Genomic DNA, 13,095 nt, shown 5'->3' with positions numbered 1-13,095 from the left:
TTTATTTACTTTTTTTTCTTTCCTCTTTTGGCGTCGTCATAAATAATTTGGTGGGAGAAGGGGGGAGGGATATCATTTTTTTTTTACAACCGATTTTATCAATTTTCTTATTTGATGACAATAATCGCATCGGTTTTTATTCCAATTTGGGAAGTTTTTTTTATCCAACGTTTGCAATTATTGGAATTTCGTGTTGTTTTTATTGGAGACATAAAGTTGTCCCTTGTTGACTTGCCATTCGAGAAAAGTTGGCTGATTGTTATTATTATAAGTTGAGATGTTTTTTTGTCAACGCCCTTGATATCAAATTCCCGGATCTACAGCGGGTGCACATCCGTCTTGTGATTCCCGACGTCTCAAGTAAAACCATCACGCGCATGTAAAATCCCAATCCAAAGAAATCGATGTGCGCATAGTAACAGCAAATTAAAATCAATTTCATTAAATTTGTCTTTTTTAAAAGAATGTTTTCTCTTTACCTCGGTGTGTTTTGCATCCAGACAGTGGTGAAGCGACTATTCGGCTCCAGGGCGTGGCCAGCCGAAGAAGAAGAAGAAGGTACACACATATCGCCATCAGCAGGGGAAGGAGTAATCATTTCTTTTTAAAAGTAAAAAAGAGATAATTTTTTAGCTTTTTTTTGGTTATTTTGGGGGGTTTTTGTTTCGCGCAGGTAAAGAAGAAAAAAAACAAAATTTCGACAAAAGAAACGCGGAATAATAAAAAATGGCCAAGGCTTCAACTTTGCCAGGCAAGGCCAATCATCCGACCATCGGGAATGTGGATTAGTGTAGACGCAGTGACGCACTCCCGTGCAGATACTAGCTCTCGTCTATACTTATTTAATAACCGGTGTCCTGTGTGTGTGTGGGTGACCTCTCGGCTCTTCCGTTTTCTCGACGGTGAAAGAAGAGGTCAAACCTAAACAACCTGACGATTTTTCCATTTCAAACGTAAAATTCCTCCGTGTATAAATATTTTTTATTGCCCTTATTAGCGCCGCGTTATTATTATGCATTCTTAAAAGAACCAAGATCATCATCTTTTCGGTTTTCTAACCAGAGTGAAAGTTGACAGCCACTTGTAGAGGAAGAAGGATGGACATTGGTATAATCAAGTTTGAAAAAAAAAAAAGAAACAAAAATTTGAATGGAAAAAGTCCCTTGGTCAAAGATTTCCTTTTGGATTTATTTCGGTTTCAGTTTTATATCGGCTCTATTCATTCCGACGTCGCCATTTTATGGATGCAATACCAGATATATCCTCATCTAAAAAATGAAGGGCTAAAATAAGCCAAAAGCGAATTCACGCCGGTCGTTCGAGGCGATAGACGACACGTTTGTTTTGTTTGTTTTTTCTTGGGGAAAAGTGAGAGAGAAAGTCAACAAGTCAAGAGCTTTGGGCGTGTCGCTGTGATGAACTGGGATGAGTCTGGAAAAATATTGAGGTCATTCACGATACAAGACAAAATTTGGTGATATTTTAAAAAAATTCAAAGAAATCACGAAACAAATTGAGGAGAGTAAAACCTCGTGCGTGATTGGAATGTAATTAATACAAATTAATCTGCGCATTTTAATGTATTTTTCTCTTTTTAACTACGTTGATGTCGCAAAAAACAATCAGAAACGAGTTTATAAAGATTTAATTCGCATGTCGATTCTTTTGCCTTTCGGTTTTTTCTTCTTTTTTGAGCTCTGGGAAATAAATGAACTGTTGAAAGGCTAGTTCTTTTTTTTTCTTTTCTTTTCAACCAAAATACAGCCGCGGGGGCTGTAGATGGGTGTCGTGAATGTCCTCGCCCATGGGCGAAGAGAGTCGATGGGGCGCGGCCGCAGCAGCGGCACCTTCAGCTTCTCATTTTTCCCGCTTCGTCCTCGACCAACATTCTTTTATTTTTTTAAAGCCCCCCCCCCCCGCATTATATGAACGATATCGACGTTACACAACGAGCACTAACGGACTTTAAACGTTGAAATTACATTGACTAAACTGTCCGTCTAATGAATCGAATTGACTTTGTTCCCGCTGTCTTCATCCGCCTTCCACGAGATTTCAGTTGTTTTAAAAGCCCTGCCCATTTCTTTGATGACCTCGGGACATATCGTCCTCCTCCTCCCTCGCACACGTACGCACATTTCCCAATGTTACGTCAAACATCACGACATTATATTCCGGCTATAAAATGAAAAAAAAAAGGCAAAATGCCCAACATGAAATGAATTACAATCGTACGACTGTGTGGTTGTGACTGCGGGTCCATCGGAAGGTCGTCGGAGACATTTATATAATCCAACCGATGTGAAACAAATATCAAACATCTTTTTATTATTTTCGTTGGTCGCGCCGGCGTCGCTGCTGTTGTTGGCTTGGCTGAGCGTGTCTATTTTCTTGGGTGGGTGTGGCCACAAGGGGAAATAATGGGCAGCATCTTTATTTATATCTGTGAAAAGATTTACGAGAAATCTCTCTCTCTACGCCAGAGTCGCTTTCAAAGGATGAGCCTCGACCTCGAAGGAAAAAAACAAAATTCTGTTTTTCTGCTCGCGCTCGTACAGCAGCTGAGAACAAAAGGAAAACGAAGAAAAAAAATCTTGTAGGATTCGTGAGGGTGGGGCGCCAGATCCGCAAAGGGGTCTTCTTCTTCTTCTTCTTCTCCTTGTGACTTGGGAGAGAGATGCGTTACACGGGAACTTTATGGCATAGCCCTGCCCAGCCCTTCTTCTTCTTCTTCTTTTTGGGGATCTTTTGTTTACATCTTCGCCTTTTTTGACCGACTCATCCTCAATAGCTCGTCTTCTTTCATTTTATTGCACGCCCAGGTTATTATTTTTCCCTTTTTTTGCGCTTTTTTCTCTCTCTCTTTTTTCTTCCTTTTCTTTTAGATTTTTTTATTGGATTCTGCCACAACTAAAAAGAAAAAAAAAAACTCTAGGACCCCCCTCCTATTTTCCCCCCTTCTCAATTCCACACGGTCTTGTGTCCATCTGCCGCTTTCTGTCGTGTCCGTTTACTGGAATGTGAATTTCCTTCTTCTTCTTCTTTTTCGCAGAGTAGATGCGCCAGTTGACCTCTTTCCCCTTCCCCCCCCCCCTCCCCAACCATTTGGCTTTCACTCGACTCCCAAAATTTGTTTCGAATTTAGCGCCACGAAATTTTGGCGGGTTTGAACAACTTCGTAGTGGCACCGACTGCTGGCACGTAATGAGGTACTACTGCGAGCACTAGGTGTAAAAGGTCGACAACTCGTAGAATTGTAGTAAAAAAACAAAACTAAAAATATGATGGATGATGAAATACATGGTGGTTTATACTATGGTACACTAGTCGAAGGACATTGTGTGTTGCCTATCCGTTGGTTCTGATGACTTTGTGTCCCGACCGCAGAGACCCAAAAAAGAGAAGAAGAAGAAGAAAAAAAATGTCTTGACTGACAACCGAGAAGCGCCGAAGGAATTAGACAATGCTCGTAGACAGTGTGCCAGAGTGTCTAAAGTTCTATCCAACGTGTATAAATACATAAATATATTTAAAAAGAAGAAGAAGAAGAAGGGGCTCGGCTGAAAGCGGATCCAAGAAAAAAAAAAGTTATGGAACGTTGGCGACAGATCGCGGGGTAGACGACTACGACGACGACACGAAAATGCGAAACTCCCCCGACGCAGCCCAAAACCCAACACACACAGAGAAAAAGAGAGACGGAAGAAGAAGAAGAAATATAAAAAGAATCAGAAAAATGTTGGATATGATATAGAAAAAAGGCGTGCTGTGCTCGGGCGTCCCAGCCGGGGGTTTCTCTCTTTCCTCCTAAAAGGATGGACGAGGAGAGATTGAGCGAGCATATCACGAAAAAAGCGACCCGGGCCACGTCAGTCAGTCCGTCACGCTCCTTCCATTCTCTTCTTCTTCGTCTTCTTGCTGGGCTCATCTCTGATGCCAATAACGTATCGGGGCTGGGCTACTCGATCAACGTGTCAGCTCTCGTCCACTAATGAATGGGAAAACATTCTTTCTTCTCTTCTCTTTTCTTCTCTTCTTTTTCTGTTTTTCTTTCTTTTTTTTTTCGACCCGGGATTCCAAGCGTCGTCTGTACAGTCCAGCGCCCGGGATTGTCTATGATGGATGTCGTAATCGGCGGCCGTCTGACAGATCGATTGGGCAACCTTCCATTGTATATTCTCTCGTCTTCTCGTCGACGTCTCTCTCTCTCTCTTCTCCTAGTCTGAACAACCTGCGACCCGTCTCAACTGCGCCCGGCATGTGTAAGGTTTAGAAGCGCCGTCGTCCTTAAATGGAATCGTTCCATTATTGTAGACGGACGGACTCTGATCGCGTTCAATCCCATCCGATCTCGTTGAGCAGCCACTTTTTGACTTGTTGCCCAGTTGCTGGTCTCTCCCTGACGTACGTATAGGTATACATCTTCTCTAATCCCCGGCTGTACGTGTGCGCTGGCCGATGATTGACCGGTCGTGTTGCACATCATTTAACAGCGGACCAAGCGGATGAAAATGAATGGCCGTTGAATCGATCCGTTGATCCATCGCTCTCCGTCGCAACGGATCAACATTCCGGCAACAAGCGATGTGGGTTTATCAACCAGCAGCTTTTCATGATGGAACAAGACGGAATCCATCAAAAAGACGCTCCCCGCGCATTAAAAATAAAATAAAAAATGGGCACCCGAAAAAAAAAAATTCTTAAATGAAAAGAAAAAAAATGTTTGAAAAAGTCAAATCAAAAGGGGCCGAGAGGATATGACATTGATGAGAAAACACAAGACAGAGACGTGGGCCATAACCAGTTAATACCGCGACGGCCAAAGAAAGAGAGAGAGAAAAGACAGAGGAGCTGGCCCCGCGCGTTCACGGGTAGGAACAATAACGGAACTATCCGCTTCTCTATTCCGTCATTTCATTCCGTCCGTGTCCGCCGCCCGTGTATAATAATAATAGTATATAAAAAAAAAAAAAAAAAAGAAACAAGTTATTATTCGTGCATACACAAAAAGGAGAACTATAGAAACTATTATGTACGTCGTTAGACATGTTCTTCACGTTGTGTCTGCACAGTCTGAGCTGGGAGGAAAAGATCCTTATTTTTGGTTTTTTCTTATTCCCGAAAAAAAAGAAGAAAATGTTGTGGGTTTTTATCCTTTTTTCTCGCCCTCCCAGAGAAACCAAATCTTTTCAGGCAGCAATAACAAACACACACAGTCTAAATTTGGCCATTTCTCCTTTTTTTTTTTCGTCTTCTTCTCTCCAAGCGCGAAGTCTATAAAAGAGCGAGGGGGCCGACTAGGAAAAAGAAAAATCAGAAAAACGAGCTCTTTGCATAGGAAAGAGGAGAACCCCATTAAAAAAAAAAAGAAGTTATATAGCTTTTTCGAGCTCTCTGCCTGGAACACAAGAAGGAAATCTGTGTCTGTTGTTGGTGGTTCTGCTGGTGGCATTTTCTTCTTTTTCCCCTTATAGAAAAAAAATATATACTGCAGAAAAGAAGAAGAAGAAGAAGGTGGCGATGGAAAATTGGGTTGATGGCGACATGGGAAATATGCGCCCCGAGAACCTGCTGACTTTGGCCGACGATGTGTTCCAGCCCGTCAGGAGATTTTTTGAATGCGATGATCGTAAAAAAGAACGAAACTTTAAACCACCACCACCGCCTTCTTCTTAACTTGATAATAAAACGGGAAAGAAAAAAAAAAGGAATAAAAGGGGGTTGATGTTATACGACTGGAGGAAAAAGTCTCCAGCACGTCATCATCACATACACGTAGATGGATAGACTCCCCGCCAAGTCCCTGGATCGTTTTCTTATTATGTATCTCTTTCTCTCTCTCTCTGCGTATTACTATTGTGTATAGATATTTATAATGTCATAAGTTGAGCCATTTTCTTTCATGTCTATCTCTTTGTTTGTTTTTGTTTCTTTCAACTTTGAATCCCCCGTGGATGGCTGATGGATATTTACTGCGCTTGAAGGCCCTCACCTGGGCCAGGCCAGCCCCATCTGCCCGGTCTTGAAATTACTACACATACTTCATTCGGGCGATCGTTTGCGGCCGGACAGCGTCGAGATGGGATATAAGGAAAATTGACACAAGGCCAGCAATTCCATCTTCTTGCATATTAGCCTCATCACTATGATACGGAATGAAATCCAAAACCCTCTGCTGAGAGAAGATAACCTTGCCACCACCAAGTCAGCCATCCCGAAAGAACAAGGTGTATTCCACTTGCTACCTCCCTTGACGTTGCTGGTGATGTCATAGTATTACATATATCCAAATTAACAACAAAATCAAAAAATAAATAAATAAATCAAGGATTGTAAGTCAGAAAGATCTTGTTTGACTACGTTTCGCGGTCTACGTGAGCGCGTGCTATTGAAATCACCCAAAATCGGGATCTGCAACAAGCTGGCTGACGACATAACAACAAAACCGGCCACCTACTATGTGCACAGCACACAGCAACGGGGCGTGGTTGTGGCGTTGACGATGGCCATACACCGTCGCTGCTGGGTCATCCATTTCCACACACATAATTGCTATTAGCGAAGCCATTCACGACGGGGGGATAAAAAACAAATAATCAAAAAGACCAAAAACTTGTCTGCAGGCCATTTTGTGGGACGTGAGTCGAATGACTATATTTTTGAGTTCTCCCCGGGTCGCTTATTGGCACGAAACAACATGCGAGTTGTTAGACATACTACACACTCTCTTCTCTGCATGCCAATGACTAACATTCGAGCTTTTGCTGTGGCCAACTTGGTTGAAAATTAGTGGATTCCTTTTTTTTTTCCTACTTGGCTTATTTTATGTGGCCGGAGCGGGTTGCCTTGGCGACAACTTTGTTTGTCCGTGAAACGAGCGGGGTTATACGGGACTAAGTAACTGTTACCTGCAGCGAGACCCAGCCCAACGGTGTCGAGCTTCGGGAAAGAGAAAAAGAAAAACCGGAAAATAAATGGATTGTCGATTTTTATCGGTCGATTTTTCTTTTCTTTCTCTCTCGTGGGCGAGACACCCAAAAGAGGAGAGAAAAGAATAAAGAGAAGAGGGATGAATAAGAACCGCAATCAATAAAGAATCGATTGGCATCACGACTGAAATTATGGAGTCATCGAATATTGTGAACAGGGAGGAAAGACGGGCAGCTGCAGCAGCAGCTCTGTGTCCATCAGCGGCCACGCCTTTTCGACGATAACCAACGTGAGGAGCTAGAACCCAGGGATATTGTTGTTGTCGTCGGGTCCCTGGGAACCGCAACAACGTCGGACGAGAAAAGTGGAGGAAGATTCTAAGACATTGGTGCCCACCCATATGGAACACCCCCCACCACCTGCTTGCGTGTCGCAATAGTCTCCGAGAGAGCCATTTCATTAGTCTCTTTAAGACGATAATGTGGATGATAATGTCCGGGGCGATGGCGATCACCAGGTGGATGGATAAATTCTTCTTCAACCTCTCGTTGTCTTTGGCGCCCATCTCTTCTTTTTTTCCCGTGGTGTATTTCTTTTATTCGATAATCATCTCGTGCGAGTTCTTTTTGAATTCTTTTTTAGCCGGTCCATTGGCGTTTAAAAGATCAAGTCGCAGCCGGAACGAATAAGAAAAGAAAAAAAGAAGAAGGGGTTTCGGTTATAAGGACGAGAAGACACGTGGAAATGGTCAAATTGGCCGGTCGCAATGATATGGCGTGTCGTGATAAGCCCAATAAGGTCCGACCTGCTTTCGGATATAGTGTGTGTCCAACCCCCCGGTATCCCCATATTTCTTGAGATTCAATGATTTTTTCTCTCTCTCTCTCGTTGTTTGGCTTATTTTTCTATTGGAGATTAAGACAAATGCCCTAGCTAGTGGACAGGTAAATGGGAGGGAGGAAGAAGAATAATCAGTCATTCCCAAATAATAGATGGCCGGGCCACTTTCAATCTGTCCATCGTATACGTATACATACATAAATAAGTAGTATTCCCCATTTTTATCGATTGGAAATCGATGCTTGTTGGTTACTTTTTTTACATCAAGAATCAAGAAATTTCTTTCAATTGCCAACCGGTTTCCAATTCACTCTCGTCCACGTTGCTGGCGGAATCCCACTTTTGGCTATGTATCGAAACAAAAGTTGAATAAGAGAAAAAAACAGGGGTGTCGCTAAAAAGTCACAATTTACACTGAAATCGATTTCCCTCCCCCCCCCCCTCCCATCCCCCCTGAAATGACTGAGCTCTTTCTTGCGAAAACAAAAACAATGAATTACGCAAAACCCTCCAGTCAACATTGAATGTTGACTGAAGGGTTCAATCCCTGTTGATAATAATGGACGGGAGTTGATAGAGCTCGGACACATAGCACGAATTGTTGTCGACTGGTTTTGACATTTACCCATTATTGGCAAATTTTCATATCCGATGTTAGTGTGTCTAAAAGGGGAAAAAAAGAAGCTGATAAGGTCATAATAGAATTTGAACGAAATCGTCCCTTGTCATGTAATTGGGGAATGTTGCGAAGATAGAAAATCCCGGCAGGTTGGCCACTCTAAATTTCTGGCGAGTTTTAATGGGGGAAAAGGCGAAAACCTTTTTGGTATTTTCTCACAAAATATAAATAAATAACAACATCTGTAGGAAATAAATAAAAAAGAAGACGACATGGCCAACAAATCAATAACCCAAATTGAGAAACGCGCAGCACAATAAGGTCAAACGCGCTGCCTTTACTGATGTTCGTTTCCCCGGTGAAGAAATCGATCACAAATCCAGCAGAAAATGTCTTGGCAAATGATTGACCAACTCCAAATATTTGATTCGATTGAAATTTTGACTTGTGCTATAATTCAATTTTCATAGTCTATTCAGACGGAAAGGCTGTATGCATAATTAACTGATTTTTTGTTTTCTAAATAATTCAGCGGCGCCAATCAATCGGACGGACAAGCAACTCCCTCCGGCTGTCTAATCGAAAGTCAATTGATTCTATTGTTGGTATCGGCCATTTCATTATGGCTGAATTGCATTAACTGCGTGACAAAGCCTCGTTCAGGGTCACTTTGTGAGCAATAGGTGTTGTCAATCACTGAAATACATATTGAAAAGACGTCGCAGGTGGAGGAGGGGGGGAAGGGTTACACGAACAGCCAAACAGTTGAAACAAGACGGATGAAACGTCAAGGGAAACTGTTGAATGCTAAAACATGGCGTGACGTAATATTCCAATTCATTTTGTTGCCGAATACATTTTGTCGTTGCAACAGTGACAGCACATTCGAGAGATAGGCGAGGAGGTGCTGGTGGTGGAGCGGCAGGTCCCTCTTTTTGGTCATAGCATTTTATAGACTTTGCTTGAAGTGTTTAAAAGTTCAAATATTTTCGAATTCGATTGTTTATCTACAAAGTTGTGAAGTGCAAAACAAGCCTGATCTGCAGTTGTTCTACAAATGAATTATTGAGTGAAACCTGACTGAGTAAACAAAAACGCCAAGAGGAAAAAGTTACGGTGAACCACCTAGCTTAGTCGAAACTCAGCCAAGCTCTTAACAGTAAAAAAGGAAGAATGTAGATAGATTTTTCCTACCTTTAAGCCTGGGAGTCCACTAGGCGGGATAGGGAAAAAGGCCTAGAATCGTGAATATCTCTATAATACATGCACTCACATGGGTGTACAAGAGATCGGAGGGGATTTTAAGAAAGGGGAAGAAGATATCCGTAACACGGTCGAAATCGTTCGGTAGTTGCTCCAATCAAACGGGATGCTGTTTACCTAATAAATAAAAAATAAAAAATGTGTTACGAAAAATATTTAGAGACACAACTGTAAGGAAAATTTGAAAATTATACAGTGGGTAAACCCTAATTGTTAATAAAGAAGAGGATTTAAGATTCCCATTCCCATTTATGCAACTCAACTCATGCATCATTAAAATATCAAACAGATCACAGGTTAATAAGAGTAACACAAATCATTACCCAAGTAAAGATATTGAAAAGATTGTTGCTGATGTCAGATCAATACCAGGTCAAGCACAAGCAAAACTTGCATATTTTATGGAACATGATGGCTGGCTCTGGCCTGATATCTGCAAAAAGTAAATGGTTATGTAATAACAAACTGCAAAGCATCAACAGGGGGCTTACATGATAAATGCTTGTCAGAAATTGGGCCATTTCACAAATTTGGAACAGGTTTAACTTTTCTATTAAAGCTCCCACATCACTCATTCTATTTGTAAATTCTTAGTTTTATTTACCTGCCAAACAGCATCGAGTAAGAGAACGTTGAGAGCATCGCAGTTCACACAGAGTTCACAAGACGACCACATTTTTGTAATATTATTTTGTTATGCTTTATTTTAAGTTTCGTCACGTACCTTTTCAAATAAAAATTAACGTTCCGTTTTCTTTGTATAATCGTTAATAAGTCTCTTTTTCGAAACTTGGAAACAAAATAGAGCAGACGACACTAATCATCTAATTAGCCATGCTTAAAAGAATAAGATATCGATAGAAATGTTTTCTTACCCTCCCCCAATTAATCAGCTCAATAAAAACGATAAAAGTGGTTTATCACAAGCACTCGACATTCGCTGAACGGATCGGGATTATTTTAGCATCTAATAAGTTCGTCTCGTCGAGTTACTCTTAACTTTCCTACCAAAGTCGAGAAAAGAGTAGAAATCTGCCCAAAACTCGCCAGTGTATTACTTTTAGACCGAAACCGTCACAATAATAAGACGCTCCAGGACTCTCTTGACTTCAACGTGGTAACAAGAAAAAGAACTTTTTTGTTTTACAAGAGAGAAAGAAACGACAACAGCAGATGCTATTATATTCGCCCGGAGTGTTGATTCGATAAGGAAAGAGAAAGAGCCTTTTCAGTTTTCACTGCTGCTGCTGCTGCTGGATGTCCGGTCTTCATTCTTATTAAAAACATATTAATGACGTGATGGGCTACAACAAACAAAAATATCAGATTAAGGCCGTCAGCATCATTAGTCGAGACTGTCGTTTATTATATGGTGGTCTCCTTTCTTCTTCATTTTCTTTTTTTTTTTTTTTTTTAACTTTTTCATTGGTGTAAAATAATAAACATCTCGGTTGTTTTACAGCCGCAACAACACACACAGCTTCCAGCTATCTCTTTTCTTTCCATTTTGTTGTAATGGAAATTAAGAATTGATCGAATTTCCAAGCGCTTTATCAGCCAGAGATAAATGCATCAGATGTAAATTTTTGGGATATTTTTCTTTTGTTTGAATCTCTTTGTCTTTTTTGGGTGTGTCGATGTGTGTACACAGATCCCACCCTTTTCGTCTATTTTCAATCTTTTTCGGTTTTTTCTTGTATGCATGTTTTGCGGTTTTCCCGTCCGATTTGGGAAGGGCTGCTGCTGCCAGTTCATTTGCATGACGCTCTCGCACGGTACCCCAATACATAAATCAACGGAAAAGTCCAATTCGTTCAAGCGATCGACCTCAAGGGGATCGAGTCAAGTCAAAACTAATCGAAAACAACAAAAGTGTATCAAGACAAACTGCTCGAGCTCACACACAAGAAAAAGCGATCGCCGATCAAACCTTTAAGTGCACTTGGCCATCTCACGCTGTACAGCCAAAATAAGAAAAACAAATGAGAGTGCGGACTAATTTCCCGACTCGAGCGATTCCCGATCTTTTTAAAAGCGAAATTTTTTGAAAAAATTCACCTTTCACTTATGATTTTTATTGAACGGGAAATCGACTGATGGACACAACACGGAAAATTCGTGATTCTTTTTCCCTAGCTACCGTTTAATGATGCGCTTATTTGTGGTTGTGTCGTGGGAATAATAATCCAGCGGTTGCTGCTGGCTGGCTGGCTGGCTGGCCGCTCATTTTCTTCGTGCGGATGACGTGAGATAAGCGCATTTCGGATATCAATTAGAAAATATTTGAACGCGCGGGACTGCTCGTGTGCTGTGTGTACGTGCTGGCTGCGTTGCCGGGCTCGCCACTAGCCAATATCTTCGAGAGATAATGGACGAAAAACGGCGTTACATTACGCAAAGTGCTCCGCTACTGTTGCCGGGGCTCCTGTTATTTGGGCATGGCTCTCTCTACTATCCTTCCCATCCAATCCATTAACACGGGTCACGCGTGCTCCTTCTTCTTCTTCTCTCTCTCTCTCTCTCCTTCTTTTTCCTCCCTCACGGCTTGCCCTTGTTGTCTTGTTGGCGGATTATAATGTACATCGTGAGTGGACAGCAGACGTGCTCCGCCGCCGCCGCCGCCCTGGCAATTGAGCGAAGGCCAGCAAAGCCCAGCAATAATCGAACGAGAACTCTATATAGAAATAGACGTTTGTGTTGTATTTCCTTTTTTTTATGATGGACACGTGTGAGTCGATGAAGCGTGATTTTCACAAGTGTTATCGGTTCGACGGAATTCATCGCCATGCCAGCAAGAAAAATGATATCGCATTCGAGAGTTGCATCATCAGAGTGCTATAGCCATTGTTATGGGCCCGAATTATGACATCTCTCTCGCTAGACGGCCGCTCTATGCGTCCGGTACACGATTTTTCTGAGAATCCCGAGAAAACGAACGAAAACTGTGAAGCGTTCGTGAATTGTTGAGCCGTCGACGCTTTGACCGACTTTTTTTTCTTCCCCCTCCGTTCACCCGGCCTCCCTTTTCAATGCAAACACAATAAAAAAATCGAGTCCTACCAATATATGGACACGAAAAAAGAAAAGAAAAGAAAGGAACTTACACTGCTGATGTTAAAGAGTCCCGACAGAGCGTGAGCCGAACCACCCAAAACGGTTGAGCAATTCATTGAACTGCGGACGGTGTGGTGGTGGTGGTGGTGGCCACCATCATCTAACAGGTCGTGCCGGTTCGTGTCGAGTTCGATTTTTTACGCCGGGCTCTCTATAGACACTAATAAACACACTTTATATGCGGCTAATATCTTTTGACGTTTTCACCCAAAAAGAGAGCGAGAGAGAGAATATCATTTTTATACTACGCACACCTATTTCTTCTCTTACCTATAATATAAGTGTAGAATGTAGAGTAGGAAAAATGTTTGTATAGACACACGTAAACC

At 41.9% G+C, this 13,095-nt stretch overlaps 1 long non-coding RNA gene across 1 annotated transcript; it reads right to left on the bottom strand.

Moving 5' to 3' along the window:
- Nucleotides 1-10,040, bottom strand: LOC124352528. The gene is made up of 3 exons (XR_006921476.1): nt 9,976-10,040; nt 9,584-9,769; nt 1-600 (listed from the first exon to the last, which is right to left on the bottom strand). It is a non-coding gene; the product is annotated as an uncharacterized LOC124352528 (long non-coding RNA).
- Between the last annotated feature and the right edge of the window lie 3,055 nt (nt 10,041-13,095).

The sequence above is a fragment of the Daphnia pulicaria genome, chromosome 8 (assembly GCF_021234035.1).
Source record: "Daphnia pulicaria isolate SC F1-1A chromosome 8, SC_F0-13Bv2, whole genome shotgun sequence".
In the NCBI taxonomy this organism is placed as follows: Eukaryota; Metazoa; Arthropoda; class Branchiopoda; order Diplostraca; family Daphniidae; genus Daphnia; species Daphnia pulicaria.
Note: the sequence above shows the minus strand (reverse complement) of the source record. Positions and strands in the feature narration are given on the sequence as shown.